The sequence below is a fragment of the Tachypleus tridentatus genome, chromosome 1 (genome assembly GCF_004210375.1).
Source record: "Tachypleus tridentatus isolate NWPU-2018 chromosome 1, ASM421037v1, whole genome shotgun sequence".
Classification (NCBI taxonomy): Eukaryota; Metazoa; Arthropoda; class Merostomata; order Xiphosura; family Limulidae; genus Tachypleus; species Tachypleus tridentatus.
The window spans coordinates 38871436-38895303 of NC_134825.1; the positions used below are offsets into that span (position 1 = coordinate 38871436).

The 23868-nt window shown below is 33.0% G+C and overlaps 1 long non-coding RNA gene across 1 annotated transcript; it reads left to right on the plus strand.

Annotated features, from left to right (window-relative positions):
• The first annotated feature begins 4268 nt into the window (after window positions 1–4268).
• Window positions 4269–17520, plus strand: LOC143246962 (uncharacterized). Its single transcript, XR_013026294.1, has 2 exons — window positions 4269–4389; window positions 17232–17520. It is a non-coding gene; the product is annotated as an uncharacterized LOC143246962 (long non-coding RNA).
• The last annotated feature ends 6348 nt before the right edge of the window (window positions 17521–23868 follow it).

The window sequence follows — 23868 nt, forward strand, 5'->3', positions numbered from 1 at the left end:
TGCTGAGCCACTGTGGTCGTATAGGTTTTGAGTTTAAAAATAATCGGCTTTTAATGACTATCGTAAACCTGATAGGCCATAACAAAATACTACAGTTTGTTTTAATCCAAATCATTATCCTTTAAGATTGTTATGTAGCTTTTTAAGTAAAAGGAATGAAAAATACAAAAGTTATGTTCTCTCTTTATCGCTTCGATAAGCATATTACTTTTACCATTTTATCAAAATTCGCGTTTGAGACATTGCAAAAGACGGCGGATAGAAACTGTTGTAGTTTTTATGTAGTCCTGAGTTTTGGTTGTCATTAGATTTTATAACAATCCAAAAAGAACACAGTAGGTATGTATAATATAATAGCAATTACATATCATATATATTGTTTTTCTATTCTGTGGATGTAAAGTAAATGAAAGGGTTAAGGTAATTAAAGCATTAAAGTTTAGTTTGGTATTATCTTTTGTAAAACATATTTTATATACTTTTGTAAGCTTTTTATAAATTTGGGCGTCAGGTTTAATAGAGCCAGATTTTTTGCAGTGGGAATCTGTCACTTGTTGTCGATAAATTTTCATAATCATATGACAGCAAACAATCCACTTGTTTAAAGATAATATATTTCAACCATTCAAACGTACTTACAAAACTTTGTAACACTATGTATTATCACAATTATGTCTATAGCTTTAAATACTTGTATCTGTTTTGCCAAAGGAGGGTTTAGTTACCTTAGAACACCCTTTAACAAGATCAATTTTTCTCCTCTATATCTGTTGTTACAATATACGCTGCGAAATTCACTGCAGACCGGTTTTTAGTTTTGTTTGAATTTCGCGCAAGGCTACACGAGGTCTATCTGCACAAGCCATTATTAATTTAGCAGTGAAAGACCAGAGGGAAGGCAGTTATTCATCATTATCTACCGCCCGCCATCTCTTGGGCTACTCTTTTACCAACAAATAATGAGACTAACCGAAACATTATAATGCCTCAACGGCTAAAGAGGCAAGAATGTTTGATAGGACAAAATTGCGGTCCTCAGATTGCGAATTGATTGCCTTAAACACCTGACTATGCCAGACTCTCACTTTAGAAATCGCCCGTAATGGCTAAATGTCCCACAGTCTAACTTCACTTTTATTTCACTTTCAATAACTTGGTGGTCTATACGTTAGGCGAATGAGACTTAGAACTTTCTACAAACTACGAGTGGTTTCGTTGTAACAATATACACTTATAACACTAAAAAAAATTCTGAAGGTTAGAGTTAAAACATCAGTTCACAACGATTGAACTACACTACCTGAGGGTCGCGAGTTCGAATCCTCGTCGCACCAAACATGCTCGCCCTTTCAGCCGTGGGGCGTTATAAGTGACGGTCAATCCCACTATTCGTTGGTAAAAGAGTGGCCCAAGGGTTGGCGTGGGTGGTGATGACTAGCTGCCTTCCCTCTAGTCTTACACTGCAAAATTCGTGCTTTATAACTAATCAAATAGTAACTCTCTAGTAACTGAAAACGAAGAAGTCGTGTATTTGTAACAGTCAGTACATATTTTAATAAAATATATATATTTTCATCTCTCATCTCTGTTTGGAAATATTTAAAACTATAACTTACTTGAATGTAATATTTTGTATATTTTCGTGTGAATAGGTTTGCTCTCAATACTTATTTACATGAAAATATATAATATAATAGTGTCTGCATATTAATGCTGTAAGTTGAAACTATTCTCTTAAGCCTTCAGTATAAAAGGATATAATTAGATGCACCAAAAGTTTTGTTCATTATGTTATGTGAAGAAGTAACTTCAAAAGTCAATTTAAAACAGAAATACAACACCCGTTTTCTCAAGGCTACAAGTGCAATAATGGACAAAAATTGTTCAATATAAGTCTGACACGGTGTATTCACTATAGAACTGTGCTTTGAAGAACAATCTTTTAGAGTGGCAGTTACACTCATGTTTTCTGGTGTCTTTCAGTTACTTCGGTTAGATACACTCCACACCAGTTGTCATTGTCACCAAACCAAATGTTGTGAAATGATTTATTTCATGTACTAATAATAGTGCCAATAAACACAGATAAATAAATATTATGAAAAAACCTCTGAGCAAAGCTACCTGCCTACATAGATCAGACCTAGAAAGTATCCCATTAATCATAATTCACCTAATTTAATATACCATGTAGAATTATGTAATTTCTTCATGCAAAGTAGTTAGGTAATAAGTTCTAAGGAAAGTTTACAGTATTCACTTTCTAAAGGCAGATTTATGTGTATAAAAATATATATTTTTTAAAACTTATCTTCAGAACAGTCACGTTCATCATGAAACTTATTATTATTGTAGCTGTGATATTCTCAAGTAACTGATCCCTGCTTAAGTATTGAATACGTCTGCTTTGTAAGGTGAGGGTAGAGTAAGGAAAGTGCGGAGTTTGTTTGTTTGTTTTAGAATTTCGCGCAAAGCTACACGAGGGCTATCTACGCTAACCATCTCTAATTTAGTAGTGTAAGATTAGAGGAAAGGCAGCTAGTCATCACCAACCACCGCCAACTTTTGAACTGCTCTTTTACCAACAAATAGTGGGATTGACCATCACATTATAACGCTCCAACGTCTGAAAGGGCGTGCATGTTTGGTGCGACGGAGATTCGAACCCGCAACCCTCAGATTACGAGTCGAACGCCTTAACCACTTGGCATGTAAGAGAAGCTCAAATTGTTTCATTTGTCATGGCGTTACCGCATAACTGGTCACTCTTTTACGACGGTTTCAAGTATGAATTATACTATTTTTGTGTCTCTAAAACACTGGAATAAAATATAGTGTACATGGCTTGTATGAAACAGCCCGTTAAAAAGTTATTGTTTTATCTTGGAAAGTTTCAACTTAGGTTGAAACTTTACATTAGTAAAAGAGCCTCAAGATATCTTCAGTAAAAGCATCCACTTTACACTGATAGCAGGAAATCAAGATATTAAAAGTAGATGAAAAGGGAGCAAGAGAAAGAAAGAAGTGAGATTAGCTTTAGATTGGGACGTTAATGTTGAAAAGTCTTCGATAATATGAAAAGAATACCTACAAGTATGAAAACTAAAGCTGAAGAAAAGACGATGAATACAGTAGAAAAAAAAGCGAGAGTAGATAAAAAGAGAGGATAGATTTTTCTCGAATTTCTTACTATAGTAGTAACGGTGAGAAAAGAATCAATATTAAATTCATAGCCCTAATGAGTAGGCTACAACAAATATCGATCGATCTTTACTCCCGACAATATATTACGAATACCTAAACCAATGCTCAAGGCTAGACAGCAGAGAAAAGCCTGAAAAGGTATAATTATGGTTGGATAGGAACAAATGGGCACATGCCAAACTGTGATTATTAATGACTCTATATAAAAGGGGAGAGACTCAAAATGAACCATTGATACCATTCGTTGAGATGGAATTCCATGAAAGTAACAAACGTTGAGGTCATTGTAGTGAGTTACTTTGAAACGTCCCCAACATGATGTCACTTCTGTATTTCAATTTTTGAGCAAAGCACGCAATACCTGCAAGTTAAACACTAGTTCTGAAACAGAACAATCGGTCTTGTGGTTTATATTGAATACATAGCCCGACTGAGAATAAATGATTTTTTTTTCATAAACGAAGCCTTGTGGTATAACATAGTTTATATAAAATAATGGATAAAGCTAGTCAGAAATGTAATTTCCTAGACTTTATATTATATTTTGAATCTAGATATTTTCCAGTAGATGGTATTTTATTATGTATGCTTCGAGACGACTGGAGGATACGAGATAGATTCTTTAACATGTGAGTCAGAGATAACATTGGGCGGTGTCAGTAGAATCCGGTAAATGAGAGAAACGATTTTGCTTTTTTTAAATGAGAACAGTGACTCATCCTCTTTTTCCTTTTGAGAAACTGAAACATTTTGTAGAAGGACCAAGTGTTTTTTAAAAACTCTACGTAGGCCTGTGCAACATATTTAGATTACACTTAGCTTAAAGTTACGTTTTCAAATGTATTAGTTGCTAATTAGTCTGTGCAGGTTATTGTAGGAATGTTTCCACTGTTTCTTTTTCATTTTTCTTTTAGCAAAAGTCACCGCAAGAGAATTGGGAAGTTAAAAAATAATAACCACAAGGAAAGACGAGCCATGATTAATTATAGTCACAAAAGGGAAGAGTGTGAAGTCTTTCACTTTACAAACGTGTAGCCTAAGGCAACCGTGAAGCTCACGTGGTATTAGTATGTTTTATACACGTGTGCAGTTAAAACAGAAGGCATTTCTTCGTACAGCGCTTCGTAGACAAAGAACTGGTGTTTTGTCTAAATCTTCGAGATTCTCCTGGGGCGGACTTGTTAGGTAAATTCCTCTTTCACCTTTTAAAATATTATTCACGGAAAAGCGTCTTGTTTCAGCCAGTTAATTTATAGTACGAATTTTCTTTACCTCGTACACGTTTGTGCTCAAACAGGAAAATGACAAAGGAAAGAACACATTCCTTCCCATCTTCATTGTGTCTGCTTCTATACTGTGATTCCAGTATATGCTGATAGTGCGGTAAAAGGTTTTTTTCGGAATGTATAAAGGCTCATGATGCCTATATATAAATTACAGTCACATAATGTATACTAATTTCTCTCGAAAAAATTGATTTTCATTTTCAAAGCCCATGCTTGGGTTGTCCTTCTAGAGACTCTGTATGGGAGTTTATATGTCTGCACGTAATATAAGATGTGAGTAGAAACACGACTTTATTATTATGCTACTATTACTACTATTATTTTGTCGTCAAAATGAAACGAAACTGATAGCTTTAACATGCTTGTTAACTTGGTAAGTTAAAAATATTTCGTACAATTATATTTTCCGATAAAAAAAAAATCCTGATATTCGATGGTTCTATTTACTCAAAGCGCGAATATAAATATATTTAATATGAAAGTGACTGAGATAAATAACTAATACAAAAGTATTACGTTTCTTCAAACTTATAAAATAAAAAAGAATACGTATAAAATGAATATGCTTTTGAAACGTGGTAGGTATTCTGAACTAAACTTTCATTATTAATTGTAACGTTGATATAAAATAGAACTATTTTTCGTGAGTTACAAAATTGTTTAACACTGTTCCGTGATTTAGTTAATCTAGTGTTAAAGTATCTTACAATAGATTAGCTAAAACATAAATACATCACAATAGGTAAGAAAATCGAAACTATAATTAGGTGTGTGTTTTGTGTTTTTGTGTTTTTCTTATAGCAAAGCCACACAGGCTATCTGCTGAGCCCACCGAGGGGAATCGAACCCCTGATTTTAGCGTTGTAAATCCGTAGACATACCGCCATACTAGCGGGGGCATAATTAGGTGAAACCTTCAATTATGAGACTGATCAATAATAGCAGCGCTATACAAAAGGTTCTATATGTGTTGACGTTTTGTTTGTGGGTGAATTTTATTTATAAATTATTTATGTTTTCCTTGAAATACATAAATTGAGATAAAAAGTTAAGATCATGATTAAGAAGCCTTATGTTTCACCGAATTATGTCACAATGATCACATGGTTTAGCAGAAATAATCCACCTTACTAAACCACTGAAATTCTCTATTTTACGTGTCTTTTACTTTATTTTATTTTGTTCGTTTTTGAGCGTAAGTCTACACAATGGGTTATCTGTACTCTGTCCAGCGTAGAGAATCGAACTTCATATTTTAGTCTTGAACTTAAAGCCCGTGAACTTACCGCCTAACTTACCGAAGAATTTTCTCCATTATTATTACATTTGTTTAAACTTTATTATTTAAAATGAAACTGGAACATTAGTTTCCATTTTAAGTTTTAGAAACTAAAGATTTTTGTTCCGTTCTTTTCCTTTTTATATAAATGAGAACGTCTGTTTTAAAACTCAAATAATTTTGTCAGGAAAACTTCATTATCATTTAAGCTTAAAAAATTGTTGTACAAGAACAAGGGTTAATGAAACTATATATCTAAAAAATACAGTAATTAATCCATTTAACTAACTGGCTTTTCATGAAATAAATTTTAGACCTTCAACTCTGTTGATCCGGTTATTATATTTCATCATTAATTTATGTAACGTGGTGCGATTTGCATAGATCTTAATTTCTTATGTATACGCAATAGCATTATTTAATGTTCGTACTCTATTTCAATTCGCCTTTCATTAGTATTTCAGTGTACTGATGGGATTTTCCAGTAATAGTAAATTAGCTATTCGTCTACTTCATAAAATTTGTAAAATCACTGAACAGCTGCATTTTACAAAGACTTTGATGAAATAACATAATATTGTAGGTACTAATCACAATGCGAAAACAAAGTATATTATCGAATTATTCCCTTGTCTTGATCTTAATTTAAATAAGTTGAAATTCCTGGAAATTGTAAATGTTAGCTAGAAATTAGAATGCATCTATTTGGCTCTTAGGGACTCAGCAGTTGACTTAAGGGCTTAAAACCCTGAAATTCGAGGCTCGACCCCAATGACGGCCATGACACGGAGAGGAGTCCATTTTGTATCTGTGCGCTTAAGTCACCCACACGAAAAGAAAATTACACTTGTTTTGTAATTCATGATTATAAGCTTAGAAATAAATAACCTCATGCTATAGAAGTGCAGAGATTGAGATATTATTAACACCAGTCGTTACAGTAGAATTGAGTTTTCAGCCATTTAAGTTCATGACGTTATTCTATATGAAGCTAGTTATGCTTCACTAATGATTAACAAATTTTGACCCTCAAACTAATATTGTATACAAGAATTATTCATTTGTTTATTGTTATGTATAAATCTAAACAATGGGCAATCTATATTGTCTCAAAACGTCCACCGAAACCCGGTTTTAGCGTTAGCTTCAGATTTACTGCTGAGAAGTTGTGTAAAAGTCACAAAATATTCAACAAAATATGCTTCTGTTTGGTATAATCACTATCTTAAATAATCTAATTATAAACTGATTTTGCAATAATTTTATCTTGCTACGAATCGTCATACTTACACCATCGTGTAAGTCATAGAATACACCAGATCGCGTCTTAATCCGTAGCAAAAATAATCACAATTTTCATGTATTCATTAGATTTTTGCGAGTAACCAATTTTCACGATTAACTTAAATATAATGAAACTTATTGTGTGATACAAAATCAATGGTGCATAATACGCAATTTCTAGTTTCTTTGAATGATTCCTTTTATTGTACGACATTTCCGCTAAGGAATCGAACTAAATAAATAGCAACTTCAAAAATTATTATAAGTAAATAACCATCTTATTCTCTTCTTCACTTAAAATAACCAAAATGGACCACCAGAATATACACACTTACACAGCGTTTTTACTGGTTAATCCACAAAGTCTAAATTTTATTCCTTGGCGGTTTAATCTATAACAATATATAGAAAGTAGGATAGTTCTTAATGATCCCATTTCTATCTAGTGGTGAAACTCCCATATATAAAGTTTCTCCTATATAAAACGATTGGCTCTGATCACACAGCTACTTTCATAAACTACGTCAATTCATCCGCGATCGATGTGCATTTCGTCATTAATTTAAATATTAATTTTGCTCTAAGTTTAAAAGTTAATTTAAGTAGTACTCGAAATTCAAAAAACAAACAAACTAACTGGTTTTTATGAGTAATATATTACATATAAAACGAAATAGATATGCGTATAACAGAAAATAAAAAGGAGAATTTACTTTTAAAACCAATAAATACACTATACACATTAAAGATTTCAATCAAAACTATTAATGAAATTAACGTCAAAGAACAAATGTAATTTAACGTATGCAGTTTCCATCTCTAGCGTTTAAGTAATTCAAACTCTCTAACTATACAGTAAGCAAATACTTGGATCAAAAGTATTAATATATCCTCAGAAAACGTGTTAATTTTTCGAAACTGTTAAAACTCGGTGAAATCGTTGCCTACAAACCAGAATAAACATCTTTCAAGATGTAAACCAATGTCAGTGACTCGTTTTGCTACATTATTGATCAACACATGAGAAAGAGAACTACCCATACGTAATTTATGTAATCATACATAATCACTATAATTAAAACAAAAGGCAAAATTTGAAGCCCGATGGAAATGTTCAACTGAAAGCTGATTGGATACTGCAGTTTTGTATAAATTTTTTACAAGATAATTTTATGGCTAAAGAATACAGATACCTGGGTAAATAAAGAATTAATGAAAAATATACTAAAAAAAATCTCTTAAGACTTAAGGGTGGCAATATATCAAGAAAAGGATCTTGTACAAAAGATTGATTATTAACATTAGACTGTATTTAAAACAAACCGTTTGTTTCAGCTAGAAATAAACTAAATTAAGGTAGAAAACAGTGGTTTTATAGAGGCCACTTCCCTATAAATATTTGGATAACCCTGTAGCATGGTGTTCTCAAGATTTGTTTATTACTTCAGACATTTCTCTAATTTGCAAATATTGTTCTTTTCTTACATTAAGGGCAACTTATTCAAACTGATCTACCCTATGTGATTTTTAATTTTTTTAGTATTATTGAGAATAAACAGCATCTAAGAATTATACGAATATTTTTTCATGACGATAGATGTATTATACGTAAATCCATCTATGAGAACACAAGTATTATATGTAGATTTGTCAATAAGAATACCAGTGTTATACATACATTTATGCATGACAACACAAGTATTATACACAGATTTATCCATGACATCAGTATTATATGTAGTTTTTTTCCATGACAACACTGGTGTTGTACATAGATTTATCCATGACAACACGAGTATTATACATAAATTTATCTATGAGGACACTAATATTTTACGTAAATTTATCCATGAGAACACGTCATAGTTTATCCGTTACAACACAAGTATCATACGTAGATTCATCCATGAGAAGACTAGTATTTCTTTTGTCAGAATTCATGGATAATGACTTCCTCATTCTTCGTTAATTTTTTGAAAACACTCTTTCTCTTCCTGGATGATATCATACATGATCATCTGTTGTTAACTCAAAATATTATAAGAACTGTTGAAGCTGTTATTTTAACAAACCTAATGAAGCCTGACTGTACAACTGGAACATCATATAACAAATCATGCTCACCCAGTGAAGCCGGAATGAGAGCATTATTGAAACATAATACTGTGTTGTAGACAGTTTATAAGTTACCAGTTCCTGTGAGATTAGCATATTAAACATTGACAGAAAGTGTCTGAAAATGAAGTCCTTGAAATTACTTGTTTGGTTTTCGCATGGTTATGAACAGTGATGTAACATTTTTGAAGTAATATATTTGTTAATTTTATGTCCTACGTAGCGTTTTTTTCCATTTCCTGGTCTTAACGTATCTTGTTTTTACAATTTCTTTTATAAAAGTAAAATATATATTTACATACATGTAAATCTATGCAATAATTACGTAGTACCTAAACCTATCAAAATGTACACAAAGTAATTACATGGCCGAATGTTTATATATTTAATGAGTTATATGTGAACATCTACACTACAAAATGAATATACCACTATTTTAAGTTTCTCTATTGCTTTCTTGTTTATTCTGAGAATTTAAAACATTATTCATAATTTCAATTTCGCGCAAAGCTACTCGAGGGCTATCTGCGCTAGCCGTCCGTAATTTAGCAGTGTAAGACTAGAGGGAAGGCAGCTAGTCATCACTACCCACCGCCAACTCTTTAACAACAAATAGTGGGATTGAGCGTCACAATATAACGCCACCCACGGCTGAAAGAGCAAGCATGTTTGGTGCAACGATGATTCGAACCTGCGACTCTCAAATTACGCGTCGAGTGCCTTAACCACCTGGCCATGCTGGGCCTTAGCCATTGCTAAAGAATAAGAAAAACCTGAGAAATACAAATCCAAGTTTCAAATGTTTTCCGCAAGAAAAACGCTCTTTAATAATACTGAGATCGATCAAGCTGAAATCGAAATTTGTTTTGTTTCCTGTCGTTATAGCTCGCTGGGAAACAGCAGTGTCATTATATATTTATAAATAATAAGTAACAAATGATTAAGGTCCTCATCGTCTTCAGATTGATTGCTTGCAACGTGAATTCTCTCTGTAATTACAAGTAACGTCTGATTCAAAAAACGTATTCAAACTAATTCAAGAAACCTTACAAGAAAACAAATCTGTCATTAGCTAGATTTATATTCGTACAGATCCTTAATTATTAACGTACGTATTGAACTCGGCTGTCATATTGGTAATCAATGCTGTATCAGCCATTTCTGCTGCGGAAAAATTATATTTGAAATCGGTATGTGTAATTAAAGTTAGGTATTATTACAGCCAGACTACAGTAACTTACACCCTTGACTTTAGTGAGCTTCCATTAGATGTAAGACATTTCAAACGTTTGTTATTCCTTCGATTCCAAGAATGTTCATTTTAATTAAAGTGATTCGACACAGGCTGGTAATCTGATGGTTTATAAAACATCGACTAATATATCAGTAAGTAAGGACCAGAAGTAATTCACTTGCCTTCCCATAACAGTTGTTTAGATGTAAGTTCAATATTCTATTTCCTAATATAAAGTTATTAATCGCTATTTTCAGATGCACGATAAGATAACTTTGTTAAACTATTTCTATACTGCATCCATTTAAATATTTTAATCGACATGATATCAAACTTTTGAGTAATAGTTTAAAGGGACCAATAACATGTCTTGATCCACAAATTAATGTTTCAATTTTAGAAACTGAATAAACATCTTATCAGTTAGATGGAAGTAAAAGGTTTTTCTTAATCTTACATTTTCTCTTTTGTGAATCATATCCCATTGTTTTAGTTTTATCCTATTTTTCTATGTCTTTTTTTCCGACGTGTTGAGCTTTGGTGGTTAGGTTGGTATTCTATAATTATTAATATCTATTATACTCCTGAACCCCGACTTTTTGACTTTTCTGTTTATTTAACGTAAGTAGTTTCGTTCTCCATTATTTCCAAATTAGCTAAAAGGCTAATTATTGAGCAATTCTATGGCTCTTTCACTGGCATCGAACCGCTTTTTGACAAATCGAAATTTGTTCTTTGACAACAAATGGTACATTAAGATTTAAGTAAAGAAATAAGAAAATCGCAAAGTACTTCTGCGATTAGTTTTTATCACTGCTGTTTTATTTTCTTTAACGACATATTAAACATAAGACAGATTGTATCCAGGCAAAATAACTCATTATTCTGACTACTTAATATCTGGAAAGTAATTTCAGATGAGCGAACCCCATAGAATACTTTTTAAGCTAATTACATATACATCTATGATCATCTTATCTTAAAAAAATCCACAAATAAATCAATACTAACAACCCTTAACTTAAATGCCTTTGTTTATTTCTTTAGTCTCTGAATGGGTAAATACATAAGAAAACATTAGTTCCTGGTTTCTCTGTGACAATGTTATCAATTTCGTTTCACTTACAGTGTTTTTTATTACTATTAAACACGCGTTCGTCTTTGTTTAATTTTACTTTCATGATCTATACTGGTTAGAATTTATTTTTTTTATACAGAGTGGTTATTACGAGTGTTGATGGCAAGAATCCCACTTGAAGTAAAAATGTATCTCAGGACGGCTGGTATGAGTATTAACACTGTTACCAACATAAAGCAGAGAACAACGCTTCGACGACCTTCTTACGTCATCTTCAGGTTAACCTCAGCACGTCATATTTCTCAAATGGTAATGCATAGGAAGATAACATTACACAGGGTTATTAGGGGGCATAATAAGAATGTGAACGCCACAGTTGTCACAAGTTGTACAACGGTTTCATTTTTCTATTTTTTAAAAAATACAAATAAGCCTATCGATCATACAACAGTTCATTCAACCAACATTAAAGTGATAAGTGTGAAGAAATGTGAACTAGTAAAATGTCATTACATCAAAAGATGGAGTGCCGAGAGAGCTTTCAGGGTATACAACAAAGTGCATAACATTCACAGAGGGACTTGTTCTAGTGTTTCTGTGTAGAGGCTCATAAAATAAAAGTGATAAAACGTTTGCACTTGTGATAAACCACGTGCAGACAGAACTCTGACACCCACTGAAGACAACCGTGTAGTGAAAGATTAAGCCAACACAAGTGCATGTTATTTAATCTGGTCTTGTAAATTTGCCAATTTCAGCTGTCTGTCAGTCAGTTTTGTGAATGTTTCGTAAAAGCTATATCAGGTTCAGGCACTGAAGGTTACGAATGTGACCACACTCGTTGATTTGGTTTTGCAATTCTTGACGAGATTGGAAGTCGATAACTGTTAGTATTTTTTGAACTAATGAAGTATCAGCGAGTTCTGACGTATTATATGGTCAAACACTAGTCCGCACAAAATATTTCCTACACATATCCATGATGCTGAGGTAGACAGACAGTGTGGTATGATTTCACTGATGACTTTGTTATTGGACTGTAAGTTTTCGAGAATCTGTTAATCAGTATTGCATAGTATCATCCAATGTTTACAACGAATATCATAGATGTACTGGTAATCAGGTAACACACGTCTTGCTGGGACACCTTCAAGATGAGGGTTGCTGCTGTGCTGTTCGTTGTTACACTGAACTGATGCGATGTAATCTTTACAAGGAAGGAGTAGAATTTGAAGAGATGTCATGATTAATCAAATATTACAATATAATGTCACCCCGACAACAGCATGTAACAACTGTGACTTTTGCATTCACATGACACCCTCACCATTCGTACAGTTTCACTTTTATATGGAATACCATTTGTAAGACATGACTTGCTCAACTTTGAAACCCTCTTTGTTATTATTTATTTATTATAAGGGTTATTTTACATTTCTGCGCTCAAAACATGGACCTAGGACTAACCTGAGTTTCCTTTAGATGAGGACAAGCATCTTAATATATATTATTGGTGTTGAGAAAGAAAATATCGCTAACTGTGATGATACACAACCAATTGAATAATACAATCTAACCGCAAACGTAACAACAGTATATTAAATTAGGTATACTTATTTTAGTCTTGATTTAGTTAAGTGGCTTGCTTTGATCAGAAATTCATATGAATTCCATGCGATTGAGAGTTTGTCTCCTTTCTAGTACGTTAGTTAAGATTGTGTAACATTCGTGTGTACGTGGACAGACAATTCGTTTGTCAATGTGTACAATGTGTTTGTATTCAAAATATAGGCACTGTGTTCTTCTCCCTGTGACTTAGACTGGCATTTAATTAGTATTTGTATAGTTTCTTTATACGGCATCCGTTAGTTACAACGCTAAAATCAGCCGTTCGATTCCCCTCGGTGGGCTCAGCAGATAGCCCGATGTAGCTTTCCTATAAGAAAACACACACACACTAAGGTTTATTTGTAGTATTAAACATTTTTACCAAATCAATTGTTTTTATGCAACAAGATTAAGAAAATAAAAATTTAAAGGTTTCAGTTTAAACTTATTCACCGTAAAATTTCGTCTATTATTATTGTTTTTAAATTTCTACCTAAAAGTAAATTTTTTTCAGATATAAAGGGCCGTCTTTCTTAGTTCAGTAGATTTGGAAGCTATAAATGATCTTACACTTATAAAACGTTTTCATTTGTTATAAGTAAAACAGGTGTGTTTCGTGTGGATTGAAGAAAGAAATATAAAATACAAGGCCCAGCATGGCTAGGTGGTTATGGCGCTCGACTCGTAATCCGAGGATCGAGGGTTCGAATTCCAGTCGCACCAAATATTCTCGCCCTTTTAGCCATCGGGGAGTTATAATGCGACGGTCAATCCCACTATTCGTTGGTAAAAGAGTTGGGGTGGGTGGTGATGACTAGCTATCTTCCATCTAGTCTTACACTGCTAAATTAGGGACGGCTAGCGCAGATAGCCCTTGAGTAGCCTCGCTCAAAATACAAAACAAAAACAAAATAAAATACAAGTTGAAATCACACACAGAAAAGAGAGACAATATGGAAGTATAAGTGCGAACGAAGGGAGAAGGGCGAAGAAACAACTGCTGCGAGTAAAAACCAAATCTATTTCTAAGCCTAATACAGTAGTAATCTGTTACGTTTAAATGTAGCATGCATCAACTTCTGCTAGAAATAAGTAAAACATCAATAAAATTGAAGGGAAAGCGATGTGCGTGTATAGCACGATTGTGATAAATTCGACCTGTAATAAAGAAAACGATCTGTAATACAACATTAGAAAATGATGAAAAAAACTGTCCGTAACACAATGCTTGAAATATGTAAATGTATGAGATAAGTATTAATCTGGAACGTTCTATAATTGTCTTTATAATCATAAAAGCTCATACATCTAAGCTACGTTGAAGCTTTTATTCTCAACAATATGCCTTACTTTGTGCAGTCAGCTAGATTAAATAATCTAAGCGCTTACTATATTAAGGGTAATCTTTTACTCGATAGAAATGTCTATTTCAGACATATGAACATCTGAAAGCCGATTAAACTGCTACGCGAACTGATAAAAATTGGTATTTACTAAAATTGCAGGAACGATAATTTTATTAAAAAACGATTCAATGCACAGACCTATAATTCCATCATATGATTGACACGTGTCTATGTTACTTGGGTTATCATGCATCTAGAATTCTCAAGTGTATACCATTTCTTGTTTCATGTATTAATCTGTTTCAATGCATTATGAAGCTTTAAATATTTTCGACTATTATACGTCCCTGAATATTTTCGGAAGAGTACTCTTATATAATCAAATTTACTGTATGCTGAAGTTTAATTCAATTAACAATACTTTGTACAGTTTATTAACGGTGCTCTTAAACAGGAGGAATCCTACTAAATACGTCGCGATAATTGAATGTCCGTCATGGCGTGAAGGGAAATGTACTTCATGATTAGATATTTCAAATTAATCCTCTTTACAGGTAACTAGTTGATTTTCAGTTTCCTTCATGAATGTAATGTTTAATCATGCCTTGTAACTACGGTCCGGTAACGCTGTTTGATGGATAATATATGGAGATTATTATATTTTTGGCTCCTTTGTGTGGGTGTTGGAAATTACATCAGTTTCCAGTATTGACCTTCGAAAAGTTTTATGTTCAAAACGCAAGCTTGTGGTCACAATTAAAAAAACTTAGATTGTGAACTATTGATTGCTGAACTACAGCAGTCAACACGTTTAAAGATACCATTAAACATATAAAGAATATTAACCAACTCCACAAACATTTCACAACAATAGCCAAAAAATCGAAACAATACCAACTCCACAAACATTTCACAACAATAGCCAAAGAATCGAAACAATTATATTTGAGTCTGAATATTTAACACAAACACTGGTGGCTCGACTCGTAATCTGAGGATCGCTTGTTCGAATCCTCGTCACACCAAACATGCTTGCCTTTTTAGCAATGGATGCGTTATTATGTGACAGTCAATCACACTATTCATTCATATAAGAGTAGCCCAAAAGTAGGCTGTGGATGATGATGACTAAGTTAGAGACGGCTAGAGTATATAGCCCTCGCGTAGGTTTGCGCGAAAATTAAAAACCTGACTAAATCCTGCTGTGTCATTGACTTAAAATGCTGCACATTTTAAATACGTGTATTCTTAGTTTTAATAAGAGGAATCCATTTAATGATACACAGAGTACTATCCAAATTTGATATATGTTTGTCACTTTCAAGATCCTAACTGCACTTGTTCTTTAAAACAACGTTTTTGATTCCTTCACGATCAACATTTGAAACAATTTTACAAAAGCGTGACGACCTGAATAAATCATCCAGTGTTTATCCTTATGTATAGGAAAATTACACTTCTAGACATGAGACCTTAAAATCGATTAATAATAATAGAGAAAAAAGTTATATAATACAACATCGAGGAAACTGAAGCTACAGAAGTATGAAGCCTTATCAAATTATTTATAACGTTAAAGTATTGTTTGTTTAATAATGCTCTATACAAACTACAAGATGACACATTTACACTACAGAATCCATCTGTATCTAAATAGCTCTGACTCCAACATCCGAATAGCTGTTGAACTAGAAGATAACAACTACTTTCCATTCCATAACGTACTGGTCATACCTGGTCTTAGCAACTGTGCTAATACTGAAGTTTATAGAAAACCAAACATGACTTGTATATTTCCAGGTTGTAATCCTAAGAACCACCTTAAAGATAAAACCTATAGAAAACCAAACAAATTCCAATGATCACCTATTTCAAACACGAGAAGTGTTCAAAACTACGTTATGGTGAATTACAAGAATTTGTTTAGGCAGTGGCAGTACAAACAAATAGTTTGGTCCCATATAAGTTAAACGTAGGGCACGAGGGGAACGTGCCCTTACATCGTTCTTTCAGTTGGAGTACGCACATACACTATTTTTAACAACTACATTAAGTTGACTTCTTTTTTTACGCACCCATTTTTCTAATAAAGTAACATAGTCATGAATGGGAATCTAAACTTCCAATATCAACATTAAATAATACAAATAAGTTTTCATCGTATTTACTTGATTTTATTTTACTTTGTTTGATTAAATGCAAACTAACATTCGTTTTATAGTAAAAACTGCTTTAAAAATATATATGAAACTGAACCTTAATCCAATATTTTCCGTTTCTATTGACAATAGGTAATCGAAAAATATTTTTATAGAATTAGTAAATACAGTTAGCTGTTTTCCTCACTGAAAACTTGAAGGAAGTTGAACGTAATAACTCAAAGCTTCCGAACCCAGTAAATTATGTTGTGGAATTATTTATGCATTATCTTTAATAATTCATATACTCATTTAGCTTTCAGTGAAGTTATAAGTATAGAAAAATACTTATTTATTTTATTTTATATAAATACAAACCCAGTTAACCCTTTGTTTATCAATTTTTTTCTGTAAAGTTGTAAAAATATCTTATCATAAATTTGTCTCTGTTGTGGGATTGGCTAATATATCAAATATTCTGTACATCGTGTACCTTTCTCCATCTTTAGCGATAGTTAAAATGTTTTATACAGTTTTTCTTCTGTGAAGTTTTCAGTATTAAAACAATGGTCCAAAACAGTTTCAAGTATGAACTTGTACTCCTTGTTTTTCATATGAATATTATTTCGTTTTCCTTTAAAAAGGTATAATTCTTTTAGTTCACAGAAAAGACGATATTGTAACGTTTACGACTGCAAGTGTTACGAAAGAATGATGAATCAAGTGGTAACGCCAACAATAAAAAAATACCAGTTGGTTCATGCAAAGAAGAAACCTAGGATTTAGAATCTTTCTTGCTTGGCTTTCATCATTAGTGGCTCTGCAGAGATTTACCACGAAGGAAGAAAGGATAACCATTGATCCAACAGAGGCGATTGTACACCTGTTTACACACCTGTCTTTCTTTTTACTGTATTTGTAATAAAGTTTGTTTAAATATCTTTAAAACTTGTCCAATCTGTTTATTTCTCAAAGAACTCGAAAACTCAGTCGAGTTTGTAGACTCGGATAATTCCGCAAATTTTCTGTTCATTCCTAGTGTTATTAGCGATTCTATCCCTGACTTGTAGAGAAATTAGTTCACCTGTGAATACCCCAATTATATATTTCCACTCATAACAATCTAAAACAAAGAGAAGCAACGAATGACATTACCGCGAGAAGACAAACCTTCCAGCTCCAGCACTTTCCAGTCAGAGTTTGTTAATTTTAAACGAGAATCCAGAGTTTGTAAGGTTCATGAAAGATGTTCAGTAGTAATTTGAAATAATCCCTGAAGATCTTGATAACTGTAGAGATATAATAGAAGACAGAAAGTCGATAGTTATAAAATAAATTTCTACTAACTGTTATCATAAGAATTACAGTTTGTTTCACATATGTTCGGTAGACACCCTAATGTGATAAAATACTACTAAACTTCTTAGGTTGTTTATTACATAGTCTGAGAACCGAAATAATTCGTAACTTTGACGTTCTATACTTATATATATATATATATATATATTGTTTCAATAAAAAAACTAGTTTTTAACTCTGCAAGACTTTAACTTAAGGTAAGCCTTAACTCCATATATCATTAATGTTTCTCCCAAAGTTATTACTCATATTCTTATCGTTGAAAAATAATATGACTTGGAGAAATAACAGATTACGCAAAAAAGGATACAACGTAATTAATATATATATATATATACTCTTCAAAACAAGAAACGCAAAAGGGGTATTTTTGTTATTTTAAAGAGAAATATATGTAATAACTTGTAGTTACAAGCTCAGAGTATGTGATGTTACACGTGTTAAAGCACTGATTGTCAGACCAAAATGACAATAAAAGTTGTGCACTTTGAAAACGGAGGAAAACATCGGATTTTTCGCCAAAACGCATGCGTGTCCAATAAATTTGTTTGAGAGATCTGCATGTTCTGCAAGTGCAACATGTACAAAATCCCTATAAAAGTGACGGGTTCTCGGTTTCCATAGCTCAGTGTTAAGCCACCGACACGCAATACAGTTACGCCAAGACTGACTGAAGCACAACGCAACAACGCCATTGGTCGCTTGGAAGCGACCATCAGCAACATCTCTATCAGTTGTTGCCAGAGCTGTGAATGTCCACCCAAGCACCATCACAAGGCTATGGAATCGTCACCAACAACATGGATCAACTCGTGACCGTCCACGATCTGGCAGACCTCGTGTGACCACGCCCGCACAAGAACGCAACATCCGGTTACGTCACCTTCGGAATAGGACTACCACTGCGACGTCTACTGCCTCAACCATACCAGGGCTGCGTAGGATTTCCGATCAGACCGTACGCAACCGTCTACGAGATTCTTAGGCCCCATGTGCAACCCATCATGGTGAAAGTCAACGACGTTTTTCAACATGACAACGCCCGTCCTCACACAGCCCGACTCACCACTGTCTTCTTGAGACACCACAACATCAGCGTTCTTCTCTGGCCCTTCAGATCACCAGATTTAAACCTCATCGAACATCTTTGGGACGAGTTGGACCGATGTCTGTAACGGCGACAACCTCAACCGCAGACTCTACCTCAGCTTGCAGCAGCTTTGCAGGCTGAGTGGACAGCCATTTCACAGGATGTGATTCATCATCTCATCGCTTCCATGGGCAAGATATGCCAAGCAGTTATTGATGCTCACGGAGGGCATACTCGTTATTGACCTTGAGTGACGTTAAACTTCACCTAGTGAGCGTGGACTTCGCCTTTGCAGACTTTGGATGTTCAGCAGTGAATGTACAAAGTTTCACACATGTCATACAAGGAATAAACTTGTTAACAATTTGTCTCATATTTTGCCTTTTGCGTTTCTTTTTTAGAAGAGTATATATACACCCAAGACACAACCAAATTGGCATTTTTTGTTTAAAATTTACACAACATGTTAAAGTACTCTTTACGATTTGATGTCATTAATAACAATAATATTCAGTGATAACACAATTAAATCTTACTTTTGGCATTTTACTTTCATGTATCTTAAGAGTAAAAACCACACATCAGGTGTCTGTATACAAGAAATGAACATATTTATGTTAAGTTTTATCTGATTTTGGCTCTAAATATCACTTTTAGGAGCAACAAAAATATCATCAAGTTGTCAAAGTGCTGTGCGTGAGATATGTCATATGTATCTATATATATAGTGGTAAATATGTTTATGTTTAAGTTGATCTAGCTTTTTTTGTAAGTTGCAGAATAATTGTAATTGTAAAAGTAAACTGCAAATGTTCATCTTACGCTGGTCGATAACATTTTGGTTATCATGAAAATACGTTTATAGTAGAAGGATTTAAAATATGGGTTTCATAAAAGTAATGCGCAGTTCGAAACCATTATCTTCTTCCTACTCCGGTTATTGTTATCTACGAACAAAAGGTTTACAGTAATATTTAATAATTTAGTGAAGAATAGCCTGTTTGATCTCAATTTTTAATCTATATGTAAATATCCCATTAAACATAGTTACTTATCGAATCGACTTACATTGACAACGTGACATACGTGTTTCAAAATATCTTTTACTCAGATTTATAACTTCGTGGTTTCATCTTGTTTTGTGCTGGATAACATCGTAAACAGATCGACTTGTCTAGTCCCATAAACATTATTTACATGTGCATCTGAAAATAACTGGGGCTCATTTGCTTGATTGGAGATCATGTAACAAAGTACGAATTTAATATATCTCTTTGAAATATATTATTCGGTCAAAGTATATGAGAGCTGGCTGGTATAACAATTGTTAAGCACACATTTGTGCAGGGCTCAACTATGATATTAAATGTATATGCATATAACATAAAAATGTTTTTGATAGTAATGACCTAACTGGGATATTACCGAAATGTGTACTTTTATTTTTTCATTATAGCGAGTCTAAGGTTGAACTAAGAGGTAATGCCACTAGCCGCAAAATTCTTCCTTTTCACGTCATAGCGTGGCCACGGTTGAACTGAGAGGCATTGCCATGAAAATCCTTAAACGAGCAAAATTATTTAACTCAAAGTTAATAGCTCAATGCACCAGAAATTATATTTACTAAACATTTATTAAATTCATCTCGAGGCTTCCGAGGTTTCTTTTTTTTCCAACATAATTAAAGTGATTGATTTGGTTTGTTTTGAATTTCGCGCAAAATACACGAGCGCTATCTGTGCTAGTTCTCCCTAATTTAGCAGTGTAAGACTAGACGGAAGGCAGCTAGTCATCACCATCCACCGCCAACTCTTTGGCTAGTCTTTTACCAACGAATAGTGAGATTGACCGTCACATTATATCGCTCCCACAGCTGAAAGGGCGAGCATGTTTGGTGTGACGGGGATTCAAACCCGCGACCCTCGGATTACAATAATAAAAGTGAAGATCAATCGTTTTATGAAATAAAATATTTTATCCTTATTAAAATGAAAAATATATAATATAGACGTATTCAAATATAAATGCGCATGTACTTAATTCTACATCTATTTATTAAATTGGGTGTCTTTAGAAATTACTTTTACTTAAGATAAGATTTTTCTTGTCCACGTCGTGCCGAAGTATTAATAGTGATAACCGTTTACGTAAAACACCATCGAAAACGTCTACATTTTTACGAAATTTTGTTACGTTTATGTTCTTTATTATGTGCATTTTTTCTCAGAATTATGATATGCTGATCTTATTCAATAAACAATGTTCTTCGTAAAAAAAGGTTATTACATTGTTTTGCAGTTTTTGCTTGTTAGTTTTCTTTTAATATTATTCTTAGACAAATATTCAGGACACTTTGATTGTGTACGATACATTAAAATGTAACCACAATAGAGTCGCATGTGATTTTATTGTAATGGATATAAGGAAGGCATTGAATGCACATCAAGACAGCAGGTTTTTATAAATATTGTTGATGTCACCTCAAATTAATTATGTTTCCTGTGAATAATTAGACTGATTCCATTACGGCTTGTATTTCTTCTCCTCAGCACACAAAAGTTTTCATTAAATGCACCATTGAACCAAGACAACAAAAGAAGATGAAGGTTCTTACTATGAAACTACTTTTATTTGAAAGGAATTTTTTTTAAATGACTGAAACTAAATAAAACAAAAGCTAACGGCAAAACACCATGTGTGTATTGTCCAATATTGTGTATAAGAATGCTAACCTCTATTTTTTATAATTTAAAGTTGAAGGTTATCTTATTATTAACAAAGATATTACAAATCTTCAAAATAAGTCATATCTTTAAATTAATTCGCAAGGTTATATTTTAACCGTTGTCTAAAAAAGTCGGTGGTCATATCCAATACTGGATTAACAAAATAACTAAACTCTGAAGACACTACTGACTGCCACGTGATTAATGGCATTCGATATGCCATTACCCGCAACTTTCTTAATGGTCAAAACCAAACGACTATTAATCGTACTTTAAGTTGGCAACAAGTGATGGTCAAATTTCACTATTCAGCCAGAAAAGAGTAGCTCAAAAATTGGCAGTAGATACTATGGACTGGCTGTCTTCCCTTTGGTCTATTAGTTCAAAGTTATCTGCAGTTAACCCTTATGTGGTTTTGTGCGAAAATTCTAAAATAAACAAAAAAAATTTTTAATTCTCTTCATAGCGCTAGAAGATCCAATGAAATTGTTGAGAAGATGATTACGATTGTGATTTACATAACATTGATCCAATATCAACATTAAACTACTCAGTACTCATGTTTTCTGAATGCTCTAGTGCAAGCTTTTCTTTTTTTAAGATACAGTAGAGACGTATGTTTTACTTAACAATAAATCTATTCTATCAAAAACAATTCTTCACTTTCACGGTCCCTTTTAAAGTCCTGAATTTCATTAGATATTTTCATCATTCATACCAATATTAGATGTCAGTATATTGAGCTAAAACAAACTATCAGCACTGAATAATAAATAGATCTGAAATCTATAGCTTCATAATTGATCTTAGAACATCTGTTAGTAAGAAATCAATGAAACATAATTTTCTCTAGCTCTTTTGCCTAAGTCAAGAGAATAATCTGTACCTTCGGTGCATTTCAAACAAATACAAATTTGGACATCATATAAATTTCTATTTTAAGACCTCTTCACTGATCTTTATAGCCAAAAGAAGTATACCATTGAAATCATCGTAAGAATACTTCATATATCATTTATGGTAAGAATTTATAAATTTTACTTTGAAGAAACTTTTCTGACTCTTGTTGTTGTGATTAACAGTTTATAGAATCGCCTAAGTGGAATTATTAATGATATTATTTCGTGTTCTAGTAATTAGTAACGTGTTTTTTTTTCTACGTATTGGCTGGTAATCTACTTAACTCCTCAAAGTAATCTTCAAAAAGTCCATTTCTTCGTTGGTAATTTAGAGGTTTTGAGTTTAGCTCTTCTTGATAAATATATGGTGTACTATCCATATGTCTACCAACCACGACAATGACTGATAGCCGATCGCCACAACATTAACGTAGAAACGTAATGTCTGTTTTTAAGAGATATAAAAAAAGAAAAAAACAAATAGTTAAGCCTTATTTTCTTCAGTAATTGCATGTACGTTTCTTTAGTTGGTATGCTGCAGTGCACTGCAGAAATAACATTGGTTGAAAGGCTTTTTGAGAGTTCCACAAAATGTTCAAATTATGATTACTTAATGAAACTTATACTGGGAATACTGACGTTTTTGATGATACAACAAACAAAATAAAAATTTTATTACAATTTTATTATCTCTGTGGCTAGATAATAAGTAAGAAATACTCCGAACAAAAGTCGAATACCTCTGTTTGATCACCTTGAAAGTTCAAGCACGTTTTAAAGTTAACATGGATATATAAAGACTTCGACCTGCTAAAGTAGTGAAACATTACAGTCAAGTGATTCGTTCACACGAGTAAGATATTTTATATACATAGTAAAATCATTGAGTGAGGAAGAGATGCTTAAGAGCATGTTTTAACAAGGATAATGTCGTATTCTACTTCCACTAGCGATAAACAAAGAAATGAATTTAAAATAAATGCATTTTTATAGCAACACAGTGACCAAGTAAAACCTATCTGCATGTTCCTATTGGTCAATTGAAGAACAAAACGTGTGTCCTAAAATACCAAGGTTGCCAGACGACATCTACCTATTTAATTTAACCAGAATGAGTTTCTTCAAGAAGTAACTGAGTACAAAGATATAAAACATATCACATAATCTATATAACACAACATTCTTAATTCTACTACAAATCTATAGATCTTTTTTTACTGTT